Genomic DNA, 17889 nt, shown 5'->3' with positions numbered 1-17889 from the left:
TGGCTCAGTGGAAGGAGCCTGGGCTTTGGAGTCAGAGGTCATGGGTTCAAATCCCGGCTCCGCCACTTGTCAGCCGTGTGACTTTGGGTAAGTCACTTCACTTCTCTGTGCCTCAGTTACCTCATCTGGAAAATGGGGATGAAGACTGTGAGCCCCCCGTGGGACAACCTGATCACCTTGTAACCTCCCCAGCGCTTAGAACAGTGCTTTGCACATAGTAAGCGCTTAATAAATGCCTTCATCATCATTATTATTATTATTTAATCCCCATTGAACAGATGAAGAAACTGAGGCCCAGAGAAGAGAAGTGTTTTGGCCACGGTCACAGAGCAGACAAGTGGCAAAACTAGAATGAGAAACCAGATTCTCCTGAGACCCAGGTCTGTGCCCTTTCCACTAGATGCCTAGGTGTTATAAGAGATGTTTAAAGACACGCCGGACTTAGTTATGTAAGCAGAGCACAGCTAAATATAAGTCCCTTCCTGAACTTTCGGAATGACCTTACTAGAGTTTAGACAGATATGAGGGTGGAGGTGCCTGGTGGAGGGCTGGGTTACTTTCAATCAATCAATCAATCGTATTTATTGAGCGCTTACTGTGTGCAGAGCACTGTACTAAGTGCTTGGGAAGTACAGGCTGGCAACATATAGAGACAGTCCCTACCCAACAGTAGGCTCACAGTCTAGAAGGGGGAGACAGAGAACAAAACCAAACATACTAACAAAATAAAATAAATAGAATAGATAGGTACAAGTAAAATAAATAAATAAATAGAGTAATACATATGTACAAACATATATACATATATACAGGAGAAATTAAAGAGTGCTAGTTAATTATACTTTTCCACTAGGTAAGGCAGCTAAATACTATTATTCTAAAGTCAACTCCAAAGTTCCAAGTGCTCTCTGGATTCTAGGGAGAATCCTGGGCCTTCCTTTCAGCCTTTATTAATTAGAGAAGCAGCGTGGCTCAGTGGAAAGAGCCCGGGCTTTGAAGTCCGAGGGCATGGGTTCAAATCCCGGCTCCGCCACTTGTCAGCCGTGTGACTTCGGGCAAGTCACTTCACTTCTCTGGGCCTCAGTTCCCTCATCTGTTAAATGGGGATTAAGACTGTGAGCCCCCCGTGGGAAAACCTGATCACCTTGTAACCTCCTCAGTGCTTAGAACAGTGCTTTGCACATCGGAAGTGCTTAATATATGCTATTATTAGAACACAGGCTTTGGAGTCAATCAATCAATCAATCATATTTATTGAGCGCTTACTGTGTGCAGAGCACTGGGCTAAGCGCTTGGGAAGGACAAGTTGGCAACATACAGAGACCATCCATACCCAACAGTGGGCTCACAGTCTAGAAGGGGGAGACAGAGAACAAAACAAAACGTATTAACAAAATAAAATAAATAGGATATGTACAAGTAAAATAAATAGAGTAATAAATACGTACAAACATATATACATATATACAGGTGCTGTGGGAAAGGGAAGGAGGGAAGGCAGGGGCGTGGAGAGGGGGAGGAGCAGCCATGGGTTCAAACCCTGGCTCCGCCAATTGTCAGCTGTGTGACTTTAGGCAAGTCACGTCACTTCTCTGTGCCTCAGTTACCTCACCTGTAAAATGAGGATTAAGACTGTGAGCGCCCCATGGGACAACCTGATCACCTTGTAACCTCCCCAGTGCTTAGAACAGTGCTTAGCACATAGTAAGCACTTAATAAATGCCATTATTATTGTTGTTATTATTATTATTGTTATTAATCAATCAGTTGGCAGCATTCTGAGCTCTGTACAAAGTATTGTACTAAAGGCTTGGGAGAATACAAGAGGGTTTTGACAGCATGACCCATGTTTTCAATCCAGTGGAGGCAACAAAGCCTACAATAATTACCGATAGGAGGAAAATGAGAATGGAAAAATGGGTATGTGGAAAAGTAAGGGCTCACTCATCTGGTTTCCAAACCCAGCTGTGCCACTTGCCTTCTGGGTGGTCCTGGGCAAGTTACTTGACTTCTCTGTGTCTCGTCATCTCATCAGAAAAAGGGGATTTTTTTCCCTCCCTCTTTGACTATGAGTCTCATTTGGGTCCAATCTACTTATATTGCATCAACCCCAGCACTTAGTATGGTGCCTAGTAAGTGCTTAATTCCACCATTAGTTTTTATGGTATTTGTTAAGTGCTTACTCTGTGCTAGGCACTGTACTAAGCTCTGGTGTGGATACAAACTAATCAGATTGGGCATAGTCCATGTCCCACATGGGGCTCACAATATCAATTTTCATTTTACAGATGCGGTAACTGAGGCACAGAGAAGCTAAATGACTTGTCCAAGGTCACACAGCAGGCAAGTCATGAAGAAGGTGTTAGAGCCCAGGTCCTTCTGACTCTCAGGTTTCTGCTCTACCCACTAGGCCATGCTGCTTCTGCTTCTTATTATCATTATTATCTCATGTTGTCCATGCCCACTCTCAGGAGTTTGGTGACAACTTATTTTGTCTAGTCAAAATGCTCTTGGGGAGAGGGTAAGGGGCTCTTTTCAATCACACAATTGTCACTTACCATGTGCAGAGCACTGTACTAAGCACTTGGGAACATACAACAACTGTTAGACATGTTCCCTGCCCACAGCTAGCATTCGGCCTGAGAAACTGACAATGATGCTCACTGGATCACCGTTTGACCTTCTCCTCCCCGCGACTTTCCCAATACTGTAGACAGCACCACCATCCTTCCTGTCTCACAGACAAGACCTTGGTGTTATCCTTGACACCTCTCTCTCATTCAATCCACATATTCAATCCATCGCTACATCCTGTCGGTCCCACCTTCACAACATCACTAAAATCATAATAATAATAATAATAATTATGATGATGATGGTATTTGTTAAGCACTTATTATGTGCAAGGCACTGTTCTAAGCGCTGGGGGGGGCGGATACAAGGTGATCAGGTTGTCCCACGTGGGGCTCACAGTTTTAATCCTCATTTTACAGATGAGGGCACTGAGGCCCAGAGAAGTTAAGTGACTTGCCCAAGGTCACACAGCTGGCAAGTGGCGGAGCCAGGATTCGGACCCATGACCTCTGACTCCCAAGCCCGGGCTCTTTCATTCATTCATTCAATTGTATTTATTGAGCGCTTACTGTGTGCAGAGCACTGTACTATGTGCTTGGGAAGTACAAGTCGGCAACATAAAGAGACAGTCTCTACCCAACAGCGGGCTCACAGTCTAGAAGGGGGAGATAGACAACAAACCAAAACATATTAAACAAAATAAAATAAATAGAATAAATATGTACGAGTAAAATAGAGTAATAAGATTCATTTAAATAGAATAAATATGTACAAGTAAAATAGAGTAATAAGATTCATTCATTCAATCGTATTGCCACTGAGCCACGCTGCTTCTCCAAACTAATCATCCAAACTAATACCTCATTAATACAGTCACTCATCCTACCCCGCCTGGATTACTGCATCAGCTTTCTTGTTGACCTCCCAGCCTCCTGTCTCTCCCCACTCCAGTCCATACTTCACTCTGCTTCCCAGGTCATTTTTCTATAAAAACATACAGGACACGTTTCCCCACTCCTCAAAAAACTCCAGTGGTTGCCCATTCACCTCTGCATCAAACAAAAACTCCTCACCATCGGCTCCAAAGCACTCAATAATGCTCAATAAATACCACCGATTGATTGATAGATCTTTTAGGGCCTCGGCTTTATACAGTAGATCTCCCCACCTGTGAAATTCTCAGGTAAGGATGTTCCTTGTGGAATGGGAACATGTCTACCAAATCTGTTATACTGCATTAATAATTACAGTATATGTTAAGCACTTACTATGTGCCAAGCGCTGTTCTAAGCGCTGTTGGAGATACAAGGTAGACAGGTTAACCCACATGGGGGTCACAGTCTTAATCCTCATTTTACAGATGAGGTAACTGAGGCACAGAGAAGTTAAGCGGCTTGCCCAAGGTCACACGGCAGACAAGTGGTGGAGCCGGAATTAGAACATACATCCTCCGATTCCCAAGCCCATGCTCTTTCCACTAAGACACGCACTGTACTCTCCCAAGCGCTTAGTACAGTGCTCTGCACACAGTAAGTGTTCAATAAATATGACTGATTGATTGATGGGTAACAGGGCTGGAAGAAATCTAAGTAGGATACATCTTTGTCTGGATTAATAAGAACCCCTTATAAATTCTCAGCTTCAACCCATCACCCTGAGCACTTTGAGGAATCTTTTGCATACCCCTTTCTCGTCTGCTTGTTTTTTTGCAGCTCTCTATTCTGGGGGGCGGGGAGGGAGGGGGCTAGTGGGAAAATGATCCCATTCATCATCACCGATGTTAACTAGTCCATCTTGGAAGCACAAAGCAGCTTTGTCAGGGGCTGGTCTGCGGCTGCTGCCTATTCTTTGGCTATGGGCTGTTAAGGGGGGAACCTTTTCCTCAGGCCCCCGGAGTGTTTCATAACCATTTAATATAGTGAACTTGAGCAGATCAAGACACTTAGGATGTCGGCTTGGAAAACTAGCTCCAAATACGCCTCGAATGAAACACGAACAATGTTCGATCTGAGTATCCTGTATCAAGAAATGTCATAAATGAGTCAGCCTTAGGAAATCTCTCTCTCACACATACACCATGCACAGCTTTCAGATAAAGGAGATGTCAGGCTGGAAATGTGAAATATAAAGTACTTGGAAAAGATTTTGATTCTGATGAGAATCAGTGATGCAGAGTGGCAGGGGCCAGGAAGAGTTAAAGTCTTCAATAATGACGGGACAAGGCAATAATTTCCTAAAAGCACTCGGTTCTGGCCTTTCCAGATCTGGGATGGGAAAATAGAAAATGACTGCAGAAGAACAACTGCACAGCCCAGAGGAATATCAGGAACCACTGAATCAAGCAACACGTGTCTAGGGAAAACTCAAGGAGGGAGATGAATTTCCAGGAATAATAATAATGATGGCATTTGTTAAGCGCTTACTATGCACAAGGCACTGTTCAAAGCGCTGGGGAGGATGCAAGGTGATCAGGTTGTCCCACGTGGGGCTCACAGTCTTAAACCCCATTTCCCAGATGCGGCAACTGAGGCACGGAGAAATTAAGTGACTTGTTCAAAGTCACACAGCTGACAAGCGGCAGAGCCGGGATTAGAACCCATGACCTCTGATTCCCAAGCCCGGGCTCTTTCCACTGAGCCACCTGGCTCCTTCTGGGAACAGAATCCTGGGCTGGATGGAGCAGTGGTCTGACCCAGGAAGGGCTTTGCGCCTGTTTTTCTGTTCATCTGCTAAGGCCCAAACCAAGCAAAAACAGGTGTTATCCAGGGGAAATAACTGTGGCCCTGCCAAGCGCTCAATAAATACGATTGATTGATCAATCAATCAATCGTATTTATTGAGCACTTACTGTGTGCAGAGCACTGTACTACGCGCTTTTGAAGTACAAGTTGGCAACATATAGAGACAGTCCCTACCCAACAGTGGGCTCACAGTCTAGAAGGGGGAGACTGAGCGCAAAACCAAACATAGTAACAAAATAAAATAAATAGAATAGATATGTACAAGTAGAATAAATAAATAAATAGAGTAATAAGGTGGTTTCCCCCCGACCATAACTACTGTCAGCTCTTTATGGGCAGGGAACATGTCTGCTAATTTGGTTGTATTGTACTCTCCCAAATGTTTAGTGCACATACTGTTGGGTAGGGACCATCTCTATATGTTGCCAACTTGTACTTCCCAGGCGCTTAGTACGGTGCTCTGCACACAGTAAGTGCTCAATAAATGCGATTGAATGAATGAATGAATAGTAAGCACCCCTTTTCTTCTGCTCCTCCTCCCCTCCCCATCATCCCTACTCCCTCCCTCTGCTCTATCCCTCTCCCCGCCCCACAGCGCTTGTGTTTATATGTACATGTTTATTATTTTATTATTCTATTCATTTTATTAATGATGTGTATATATCTGTAATTCCATTTATTTATATTGACGTTACTGATGCCTGTCTACTTGTTTTGTTTTGTTGTCCGTCTCCCCACTTCTAGACTGTGAGCCCGCTGTTGGGTAGGGATTGTCTCTCTTTGTTGCTGAATTGTACTTTCCAAGTGCTTAGTACAGTGCTCTGCTCACAGTACGCACTCAATACAATTGAATAAATACAACTGATTGACTGATTGGGCCAAAACTCATTCTCATCCGACCTGAAGAGACCAATGCAACTGCAAAATGAACTCCTTGAGCCTTTATTCCTGTTCCCCGCCTGCCATTCTGTGGCTTAAAGCCAAATGAGGAAAAGTTTGATCCTCCAGACTATCTTACTTCTCCATACCCACCTCAAAAAACACACTCTGCAGAAGGGGCTGAACAGATACAACCAGAGCTGAAGAATGTCACTGTAGGAGAAGCAGCATGACCCTGCTGTTGGGTAGGGACCGTCTCCACATGTTGCCAACTTGTACTTCCCAAGCGCTTAGTACAGTGCTCTGCACACAGTAAGCGCTTAATAAATATGACAATGAATGAATGAATGAAAGCCCATTTTGGAGGTGTTTAATAAAACTCTTCTGGTTCAATCCACCCTGCCGGGTTGTGATAGTATCAGGTAGTTTATTAATTCATTCAATCGTATTTATTGAGCGCTTACTTTGTGCAGAACACTGTCCTAAGCTCTTAGGAAGTACAAGTCGGCAACATATAGAGACGGTCCCTACCCAACAACGGGCTCACAGTCTGCATACCGCTTCAAGCGGTTTCTGTGACTTCCCAAGAAGTTCAAGATAAAAATAACATTTACTTAAAGCCTACCCTGGTTTACGCTTTCCTCTAAGCCTAAGATTCGCTTCCACGACCGACTGTCCAATTTTTCACTAATTGCGGTTGTTCATCATCTCAAAGCCCTCAGTGCCTACCCTGGAAACAAACTGCCCATATTTCAGTTATGAGAACACCCAGACCTCAAACCCAACTTGGAGCCGGGGACGGGGGAGAGGAGGGAGGCGGAATGAATCCATTTGGGGGCTTAAAGAGATGGAAACGCCCATCTTCTTGCTAGTTCTACGGCCTTCCACTTTGCAGTGATTATTTTAGATGGTGTTTAAAGGGGAGACTGAACCCCGGTTCTACTAGTTTTGAGGCCCCTTTGGCTCAGGTGCTGCCCGGAGGGGTGACCTCAGTCAGATCCCTGGTCTTTTCACAGAGGGGCCCTGGGGTGGTGCCCCTTGCCAGCTGGTCTGCGGAAGGGAAGGGTCAGCATTTCCATTACAAATGCCTGCTTTCCGGGGCTGGTGCTCCATGCTAACAGGGATGGGTCCCCCGTCACTGGGGAGACGCGGCTTTCTGGAAAACAAAATTAACGGGCCCCACCTCACCTCCAGAAGAGGGACTGAGATGATGCAGGTTTTTTCTGTTCTGAGGCAACTTGGGGGGGAACGGGAGCCTTCGATGGATAGGCTCCCTAGAAAAGCAGTGTGGTCTAGTGGAAAGCTCACTGTGGGCAGGGAATGTGTCTATTTATTGTCGTACTGTACTCTCTCGAGTGCCCTGCGCACAATAAGCACTCAATAAATATGATCGAATTGAAGGAATGACTGAAAGAAAGAGTCTGGGAGTCTGAAAGACTTGGGTTCTAACAACTGGCGGGGGAACGGGAGCCTTCGATGGATAGACTCCCTAGAAAAGCAGTGTGGTCTAGTGGAAAGCTCACTGTGAGCAGGGAATGTGTCTATTTATTGTCGTACTGTACTCTCCCGAGTGCCCTGCGCACAATAAGCGCTCAATAAATATGACCGAATTGAAAGAATAACTGAATGAAAGAGTCTGGGAGTCAGAAAGTCTTGGGTTCTAACAACTGGGAGGGAACAGGAGCCTTCGATGGATAGACTCCCTAGAAAAGCAGTGTGGCATAGTGGAAAGCTCACTGTGGGCAGGGAATGTGTCTATTTATTGTCGTACTGTACTCTCCCGAGTGCCCTGCACACAATAAGCGCTCAATAAATACGATCGAATTGAAAGAATGACTGAATAAAAGAGTCTGGGAGTCTGAAAGACTTGGGTTCTAGCAACTGGTGGGGAGCGGGAGCCTTCGATGGATAGACTCCCTAGAAAAGCAGTGAGGTCTAGTGGAAAGCTCACTGTGAGCAGGGAATGTGTCTATTTATTGTCGTACTGTACTCTCCCGAGTGCTCTGCACACAATAAGCGCTCAATAAATATGACTGAATTGAAAGAATAACTGAATGAAAGAGTCTGGGAGTCAGAAAGACTTGGATTCTAATCCCAGCTCTGCCACCTGTCTGCTGCGCGACCCTGGGCACTTCATAACTTCTCTGTGCCTCTGTTTCCTCCGGTAAATTCCCAAGCGCTTAGTCCAGTGCTCTGCACGCAGTAAGCGCTCAGTAAATACGATTGAATGAATGAATGAAAGACCAGACCATTATAACCTCCTCTGCCGCCCACCTTCTATCTCTCCTTGACGCTTGACGTATATATGTATATATGTTTGTACGTATTTATTACTCTATTTATCTATTTGTTTTATTTGTACATATTTATTCTATTTATTTTATTTTGTTAATATGTTTTGTTTTGTTGCCTGTCTCCCCCTTCTAGACTGTGAGCCTGCTGTTGGGTAGGGACCGTCTCTAGATGTTGCCAACTTGGACTTCCCAAGCGCTTAGTGCAGTGCTCTGCACACAGTAAGCGCTCAATAAATACGATTGAATGAATGAATGAATTGGGAGGCCAACATGGAAAACAGCAGCAGACACAGAAGATGAAGGCTAATTTTCCATCTCTTCCAAGGCACCTTAAGCAGGAATTCTGACCAGCTAGCATTAACTGTGGTATCTTCAGGTGCTGCTTTCCATTTTTTTTTTTAACTGTATTTGTTTAGTGTTTATTAGGGGCCAAGTACCAGCCTAAATGCTGGGGTAGAGACAAGCTAATCAGGTTAGATACTGGTCTGTCTCACCAGAGGATCACATTTACAACTGGGGAAGCTGAGGCACAGAGAAGTTAACTCATCCAACAGACAAGTGGTAGAGCCGGGATTAGAACCCACATCCTCTGACTCTCCATCCACTAGGCCATGCTGCTCCTCACCCTCTCCCGTGGCCGCTGTTGACCTGGTCTGCCCCACCTCAAGGATGTCTATGTGGATAAGAATATAAGTTTCAAAGCAATCAGTGGTATTTATTGAGCACTTACTGTGTGCAGAGCTCTGCACACAGAGAAGCAGCGTGGCTCAGTGGAAAGAGCCCAGGTTTGGGAGTCAGGTTGCGGGTTCTAATCCCGCTCCGCCACGTCTGCTGTGCGACCTTGGGCAAGTCACTTAACTTCTCTGAGCCTCAGTTACCTCATCTGTAAAATGGGGAATGAAGACTGTAGTTGTACTTAAGCGCTTAGTACAGTGCTCTGCACACAGTAAGCGCTCAATAAATACGATTGAATGAATGAATGAATGAATGAAGACTGTGAGCCCCATGTGGGACAACCTGATCACCTTATATCCCCCCCCAGCGCTTAGAACAGTGCTTCACACATAGTAAGCGCTTAACAAAAGCCATTATAATTATTATTACTAAGCACTTCAGAGAGTATGAGTTGGTAGACAGAATCCCTGTCCACGAGGAGCTTACAGTCTACACTCTCTGGGTGTGGGTACGTCTATCAGAGTCAGTGTTAGTTTGAGCGGCAGTCTCAGCCTCTAATAGACACCTCTTTTCTACTGCAAATATATAGGTGTCAGTCCAGATGGAGCATAATTTACACTATCAGTACGTTTGTTGGTCTCTCTTACCAGATGGAAGGCACGGACCTTCATTACTACTATTAATAAAAATAATTGTGATGTTTGTTAAGAGCTTACTATGTGCCGAGCACTGTACTAAACGGTAGGGTTGATGCAAGATCATCAGACCGGGCACAGTTCCTGTCTCATATGGGGCTCCCAGTCTAAGGAAGGAGAACCGGTATTGAATCCCTACTCTACAGATGAGGAAATGTAGGCACAGAGAATGTAGATGACTTGCCCAAGGTCACAGAGCAAACAAGTGCACAGTCTTCATCCCATTTTACAGATGAGGTAACTGAGGCACAGAGAAGTGCAGTGATTTGCCCAAGGTCACACACAGCAGGCAAGGGGAGGAATCAGGATTAGAACCCAGATCCCAGGCCCATGCTCTATCCACTAGGCCAGTACTAGTGAAGCAGAGAAGCAGCGTGGCTCAGTGGAAAGAGCACAGGCTTTGGAGTCAGAGGTCATGGGTTCCAATCCCGGCTCCGCCAATTGTCAGCTGTGTGACTTTGGGCAAGTCACTTCACTTCTCTGGGCCTCAGTGACCTCATCTGTAAAATGGGAATAAAGACTGTGAGCCCCTCGTGGGACAACCTGATCACCTTGTATCCCCCCAGCACTTAGAAAAGTACTTTGCACATAGTAAGTGCTTAACAAATGCCATCATTATTATTATTATTATTACTAGGCTCCCTCTGGATCCTCAATAAGCCACTTGTTGGCTGACTCACTTTTATGGTGAAGTAAAATTTAAGCTCTTTCCCCAGACCTGGCAAAGGGTACATTACCCAACCTCATCTCTCTCCACCAACAGCAAAGAAAGAAAAGAGGTGTTTGATTCAAACGACCCACACTTCCTCACCTGAGAAGGGACAGACCTTCTAAAGCCTCTAATAATAATAATAATGCTATTTGTTAAGCACATACTATGTGCCAATAAACCCTGGGGTAGACACAAGTTAATCAGGTTGGACATAATCCTTGTCCCACATGACGCCCACGGCCTGAATCCCCATTCTACAAATGAGGAAACTGAGGCACAGAAGTGATGTGACCTGCCCCAGGTCACACTGCGGACAAGCAGTGGAATCATGACCAGAACACATGCCCTCCCCCTCTCCATCCCCTCCGCCTTACCTCCTTCCCCTCCCCACAGCACCTGTATATATGTATATATGTTTGTATGTATTTATTACTCTATGTATTTATTTATTTTATTTGTACATATTTATTCTATTTATTTTATTTTGTAAATATGTTTTGCTTTGTTCTCTGTCTCCCCCTTCTAGACTGTGAGCCCACTGTTGGGTAGGGACCATCTCTATATGTTGCCCACTTGTACTTCCCAAGCACTTAGTACAGTGCTCTGCACACAGTAAGTGCTCAATAAATACGATTGAATGAATGAATGACCTTCCAACTCCCAGGCCCATGCTCTAACCACTATGCCAGGCTGCAATAATAATAATATCAATCAATCAATCGTATTTATTGAGCACTTACTGTGTACAGAGCACTGTACTAAGTGCTTGGGAAGCAGCGTGGCTCAGTGGAAAGAGCCCGGGCTTTGGAGTCAGAGTTCATGGGTTCAAATCCCGGCTCCGCCAACTGTCAGCTGTGTGACTCTGGGCAAGTCACTTAACTTCTCTGTGCCTCAGTTACCTCATCTGTAAAATGGGGATGAAGACTGTGAGCCCCCCGTGGGACAACCTGATCACCTTGTAATCTCCCCTGTGCTTAGAACAGTGCTTTGCACATAGTAAGCGCTTAATAAATGCCATTATTATTATTATTATTATAACATATAGAGACGGTCCCGACCCAACAGTGGGCTCACAGTCTAGAAGGGGGAGACAGACAACAAAACAAAACATAACAAAACAACACATACATGATAATAGGATTTGTTAAGCTCTTACTAGGTGCCAAGCACCCTACTAGGCACTAGGGAATTTAGGAGGATATTTAGATATTTAGGAGGGAGACTGGGTATGTAATCCCTATTTCAAAGATAAGTCAACGGACTGTGAGCCCACTGTTGGGTAGGGACTGTCTCTATATGTTGCCAACTTGTACTTCCCAAGTGCTTAGTACAGTGCTCTGCACACAGTAAGCGCTCAATAAATACGATTGATGATGATGATGATGATGATGATCAGAAAAGTTAAAGTGACTGTGTGATGGGGAAGAAGGCAGGCAGCTTCGAGCAGTGGCTGTAAGAAGCCACTCCGGGAATTCCGGGGGCTTGTCGCATCTCCTGCCAATCTCGGGGGAGGATTCCGATGGAATTATGCCTAGAATAAAAGGCCAAGGGATGGAGGGATGGGGGTGGCAAACAGTGAAGGGTTGGTGGAGCCATGGAAACTCGTTTTGTCTATCTCCGTCTGTCTGTGGCGAGAGAGAGAGAGAGTGTGTTTGTGTGTCTGTGTGTGTCTAGATGGTGAGTCCATTGTTGGGTAGGGATTGCCTCTATTTGTTGCCAAATTGTACTTCCAAAGCGCTTAGTACAGTGCTCTGCACACAGTAAGCGCTCAATAAATACGATTGAATGAATGAATGATGTGAAACCGAGGCCCAGAGAACTGAAGTGATTTGCCCAAGGGCAAACAGTGAAGAGTTGGTGGAGCCATGGAAACTCGTTTTGTCTATCTCCGTCTGTCTGTGGTGAGAGAGAGTTTGTGTGTCTGTGTGTGTCTGTCTAGATGGTGAGTCCATTGTTGGGTAGGGATTGTCTCTATTTGTTGCCAAATTGTACTTCCCAAGCGCTTAGTCCAGTGCTCTGCACACAGTAAGTGCTCAATAAATACGATTGAATGAATGAATGGAGGAGAAGAGAGACAGTTGGAGAGGAAGGGTGAAGGTTGCTGGCTGGGGAGGGGTTAAGCTGGAGGGCTGGTGAAAGCCGGTCATGGGGCCTCCCGTCCAGTCTCTTCCCAATCAATCAATCCATCAATCGTATTTATTGAGCGCTTACTGTGTGCAGAGCACTGGACTAAGCGCTTGGGAAGCACAAGTTGGCAACATATAGAGACAGTCCCTACCGTACATCCATGCAGGTGCTGTGGGGAGGGGGGAGAGGTAGAAGGGGGCTCAGTATGGGATTGGGGCTTGTGAAGTTGCAGGGGGTCAGGGATGGTGGGGGGGGGGGGGTGCACTGTCCTAAGCGCTGCGGCCCCGGACTCATGGACTGCAGGAAGCGCAAGGTGCCCACATAGTGTCGCTCAGTGTCCAGCACCTCGTTGAGGACGCAGAGGCGCAGCCGGACCTGCCAGTCCGAGTCCCGGGGAGAGCGGGGCGCAGCATCCCTGCCACAACTCTGGAAAGCTTCCAGAGGCCCATTCTCCCGCTGATCCTTCTGTCAGTCTCCCGTGTGGGAGGGGGAAAAGGGAGGGAAGGAAGCGCAGTATCTGCTGATGGGTTACACTTCTCAGAAAACGCGCAGACATTCCTGATAGCCAACCCACATCCTCGCTGTTTTACTCTGGCAGATGGGCCAGGGGCTGGAATGAGCTACAAATATCACTTCAGGAAAAAGCAGCTTTTGAAGGGCTTTTGAGAAGCAGGGTAATAGGCCAGGGAGACATTTTGGAAAAGAAACAATACTTTGAGAATCATGGAAAGTGGATATACTGTTGCTTTTATGTTGTTAAGTAGCCGCTTCTTACAGGTAAATAATTCCCTGAGGAAAAAAGTCAATCGATCGATGGCATCGAGCGCTTAACATCACGTGGCTCAGTGGAAAGAGCCCGGGCTTTGGAGTCAGTGGTCATGGGTTCAAATCCCAGCTCCGCCAATTGTCAGCTGTGTGACTTTGGGCAGGTCACTTCACTTCTCTGTGCCTCAGTTACCTCATCTGTAAAATGGGGATTAAGACTGTGAGCCCCCTGTGGGACAACCTGATCACTTTGTAACCTTCCCAGCGCTTAGAACAGTGCTTTGCACATAATAAGCGCTTAATAAATGCCATCATTATTATTATTATTACCTGCTGATGGGTTACACTTCTCAGAAAACGTGCAGATATTCCTGATAGCCAACCCACATCCTCGCTGTTTTACTCTAGCAGATGGGCCAGAATGAGCTATAAACATCACTTTAGGAAAAAGCAGCTTTTGAAGGGCTTTTGAGAAGCAGGGTAATAGGCCAGGGAGACATTTTGGAACAGAAACAATACTTTGAGAATCATGGAAAGTGGATATACTGTTGCTTTTATTTTGTTAAATAGCCGGTTCTTACGGATAAATAATTCCCTGAGGAAAAAAGTCAATCGACCGATGGCATCGAGCGCTTAACGTCAAGTGGCTCAGTGGAAAGAGCCCGGGCTTTGGAGTCAGAGGTCATGGGTTCAAATCCCGGCTCCGCCAATTGTCAGCTGTGTGACTTTGGGCAAGCCACTTCACTTCTCTGGGCCTCAGTTACCTCATCTGTAAAATGGGGAATAAGACTGTGAGCCCCCCATGGGACAACCTGATCACCTTGTAACCTCCCCAGTGCTTAGAACAGTGCTTTGCACATAGTAAGCGCTAAATAAATGTCATTATTATTATTATTACTATTATTATTATTATTATTATTATTATTATTATTATGGAAAGTGGATATACTGTTGCTTTTATTTTGTTAAATAGCCTGTTCTTACGGATAAATAATTCCGTGAGGAAAAAAGTCAATCGATCGATGGCATCGAGTGCTTAACGTCACGTGGCTCAGTGGAAAGAGCCTGGGCTTTGGAGTCAGTGGTCATGGGTTCAAATCCCAGCTCCACCAATTGTCAGCTGTGTGACTTTGGGCAAGACACTTAACTTCTCTGCGCTTCAGTTACTTCATCTGTAAAATGGGGATTGAGACTGTGAGCTCCCCATGGGACAACCTGATCACCTTGTAACCTACCCAGTGCTTAGAACAGTGTTATGCACATACTAAGTGCTTAATAAATGCCATCATTATTATTATTATCATTATTATGGAAAGTGGATATACTGTTGCTTTTATTTTGTTAAATAGCCTGTTCTTACAGCTAAATAATTCCGTGAGGAAAAAAGTCAATCGATCGATGGCATCGAGCGTTTAACATCATGTGGCTCAGTGGAAAGAGCCCGGGCTATGGAGTCAGTGGTCATGGGTTCAAATCCCATTGTCAACTGTGTGACTTTGGGCAGGTCACTTCATTTCTCTGCGTCTCAGTTACCTCATCTGTAAAATGGGGATTAAGACTGTGAGCCCCCCATCGGACAACCTGATCACCTTGTAACCTCCCCGGCGCTTAGAAGAGTGTTTTGCACATAGTAAGCGCTTAATAAATGTCATTATTATTATTATTATTAATGTGTGTAGAGCACCATACTAAGCAGTTGGGAGTGTACAACCCAGCCCTCGGGGAGCTTACAGTCTAGAAGGTCAAAGATTCATGCATAGCCAGTCCTTTGCAGAACGGTGGAAAATGTTCAGGCTGACATGGGGTTCCCCGTGACCCCTAACCTTCACCCAAAACAAAACAGCAGGAGTCCAGTTTGGGAGGATGCCACAGAGAGGCTGCGGGGATTTTTCATAGTCACTCAGTCAATAAATGCCATCATTATTATTATTATTATTATCATGGAAAGTGGATATACTGTTGCTTTTATTTTGTCACATAGCCGGTTCTTACGGATAAATAATTCCGTGAGGAAAAAAGTCAATCGATCGATGGCATCGAGCGCTTAATGTCGGTCAGTCAATAAATGTTAACGGACCAGATCTGCAGAGAATCTCGAAAGACTAGACTCCCAACCTCAACGGGCTCATAATCCAAAGGAAACTGAGTGGAAAAGTATGACATCCAGCACCAGGCTTTGAGTCTGAACAGCCTCGTAAGTTAACACATATAGCGCGAACAGATGTTCTGGTAGATCATCGTACGGAAGCCAGAAAAAGCTGAGCTCCTTAAGGGCCACTAGGCATTGGGTTTAATAATAATAATTATGGCGTTTATTCATTCATTCATTCATTCAATCGTATTTACTGAGCACTTACTGTGTGCGCTTACTATGTGCAAGCACTGTTCCAAGCGCTGGGGAGCTTACAAGGTGATCAGGTTGTCCCATGGGGGGTTCACAGTCTTTATCCCCAGATGAGGTAACTGAGGCACAGGGAAGTGAAGTGACTTGCCCAAAGTCACACAGCTTACAATTGGCAGAGCCGGGATTTGAACCCATGACCTCTGACTCCAAAGCCTGGGCTCTTTCCACGGAGCCACGCTGCTTCGTCTGGCTCAGCAACCACGAGCCTGCCAGGGTCACTCAATGGGTCTTCATTCGTTCATTCAATTGTATTTATTGAGTGCATACTGTGTGCAGAGCACTGTACTAAGCGCTTGGGAGAGTAAACTACAACAATAAACAGACACATTCCCTGCCCACAACGAGCTTACAGTCTAGAACCACGAACGTCCATCACTTATCTTCCTAACCCGACCCAGGGAACTCAAGGGACGGGCACCCAACTGCAGGTCACGAAGGAAAATTCCGCCTTCTGCTCCCTGAATAACAATAATAATAATCATAATAATAATTGTATTTGATAAGACTAACTATGCATCAAGCACTGGGGTAGATACAAGGTGATCAGGTTGGACACAGTCCCTGTCCCACATGGGGCTCACAGTCTTCATCCCCATTTTACAGATGTGGAAACTGAGGCAGGGAGAATAATAATAATAATGATGGTACTTGTTAAGTGGTTACTATGTGCAAAGCACTGTTCTAAGCGCTGGGGGTTACAAGGTGATCAGGTTGTCCCATGTGGGGCTCACAGTCTTAATCCCCATTTTACAGATGAGGGAACTGAGGCACAGAGAAGTGAAGTGACTTGCCCAACGTCACACAGCTGACAATTGGCGGAGCTGGGATTTGAACCCATGACCTCTGACTCCAAAGCCCGGGCTCTTTCCACTGAGCCACGCTGCTTCTCTACGCTGCTTCTAGGAGAAGTGAAGCGACTTGCCCAAGGTCACGCAGCAGGCAAGCGGCAGAGCTGGGATTAGAACCCACGTCTTCGAGAACCAGCGTGGCTCAGTGGAAAAGAGCCCGGGCTTTGGAGTCAGAGGTCATGGGTTCAAATCCAGCTCCGCCAATTGTCAGCTGGGTGACTTTGGGCAAGCCACATCACTTCTCTGGGCCTCAGTTCCCTCATCCGTAAAATGGGGATTAAGACTGTGAACCCCACGTGGGACAACTTGATCACCTTGTAACCTCCCCAGCGCTTAGAACAGTGCTTTGCACATAGTAAGCGCTTAATAAATGCCATTATTATTATTATTATTATTATTATTATTATTATTATTATTATGACTCCCAAGTCAGTGGTCTTGCCACTGGGCTATGCTACCCCTGAAGAAAGGGGAACGAGCCCTCCCCTCCCCCCGGGGTGAAAGGGGGAAAGGGAGCAAACAAACGGAGGTCGGTTTGATTTTCAGGAGGTGGAATTTAGATCACCCCGAGAATGGGAATTACATGGCCACAAGGTGTACGCTTCAATCAATCAATCGTATTTATTGAGCGCTTACTGTGTGCAGAGCGCTGTACTAAGCGCTTGGGAAGTACACGTTGGCAACATATAGAGACGGTCCCTACCCAACAGCGGGACACTTCTCGCTGACTCAGTCCTGCCTTGAGACTGGGGAAAAGGATGGATGGGCCACTGACATTCCTCACTCCAAAAAGGAGGTGCAGGGAGGGGACACCCTGGCTGGTTGGTCATAATAATAATAATAATGATGATGGCATTTATTAAGTGCTTACTATGTGCAAAGCACTGTTCTAAGCGCTGGGGAGGTTACAAGGTGATCAGGTTGTCCCACGGGGGGCTCACAGTCCTGATCCCCATTTTACAGACGAGGTAAATGAGGCACAGAGAAGTTAAGTGACTTGCCCAAAGTCATCCGCTTCTTCTGCCCACAGAGGACAAAGCCCTGCCTCACGCCCATCTTTTAAGCAATGACAAACACAAAGGACAGACACTTGCACCACTAGCAGCAACACAACTTGACACAGAAGGAAGGGAAGGAAGGAAGGAAGGAAGGAAAAAGCAGAGGGAACACTCAAG

The 17889-nt window shown here is 45.7% G+C and overlaps 1 protein-coding gene across 1 annotated transcript in view; it reads right to left on the bottom strand.

Moving 5' to 3' along the window:
• Positions 1–17889, bottom strand: part of TSPAN15 (tetraspanin 15) — a 103513-nt gene that overhangs the window by 55595 nt on the left and 30029 nt on the right. The window lies entirely within an intron of this gene.

The sequence above is a fragment of the Tachyglossus aculeatus genome, chromosome 3 (genome assembly GCF_015852505.1).
Source record: "Tachyglossus aculeatus isolate mTacAcu1 chromosome 3, mTacAcu1.pri, whole genome shotgun sequence".
NCBI lineage: Eukaryota > Metazoa > Chordata > Mammalia > Monotremata > Tachyglossidae > Tachyglossus > Tachyglossus aculeatus.
The sequence above is the reverse complement of the archived record's forward strand: the minus strand, read 5'-3'. Positions and strand labels throughout refer to the sequence as shown.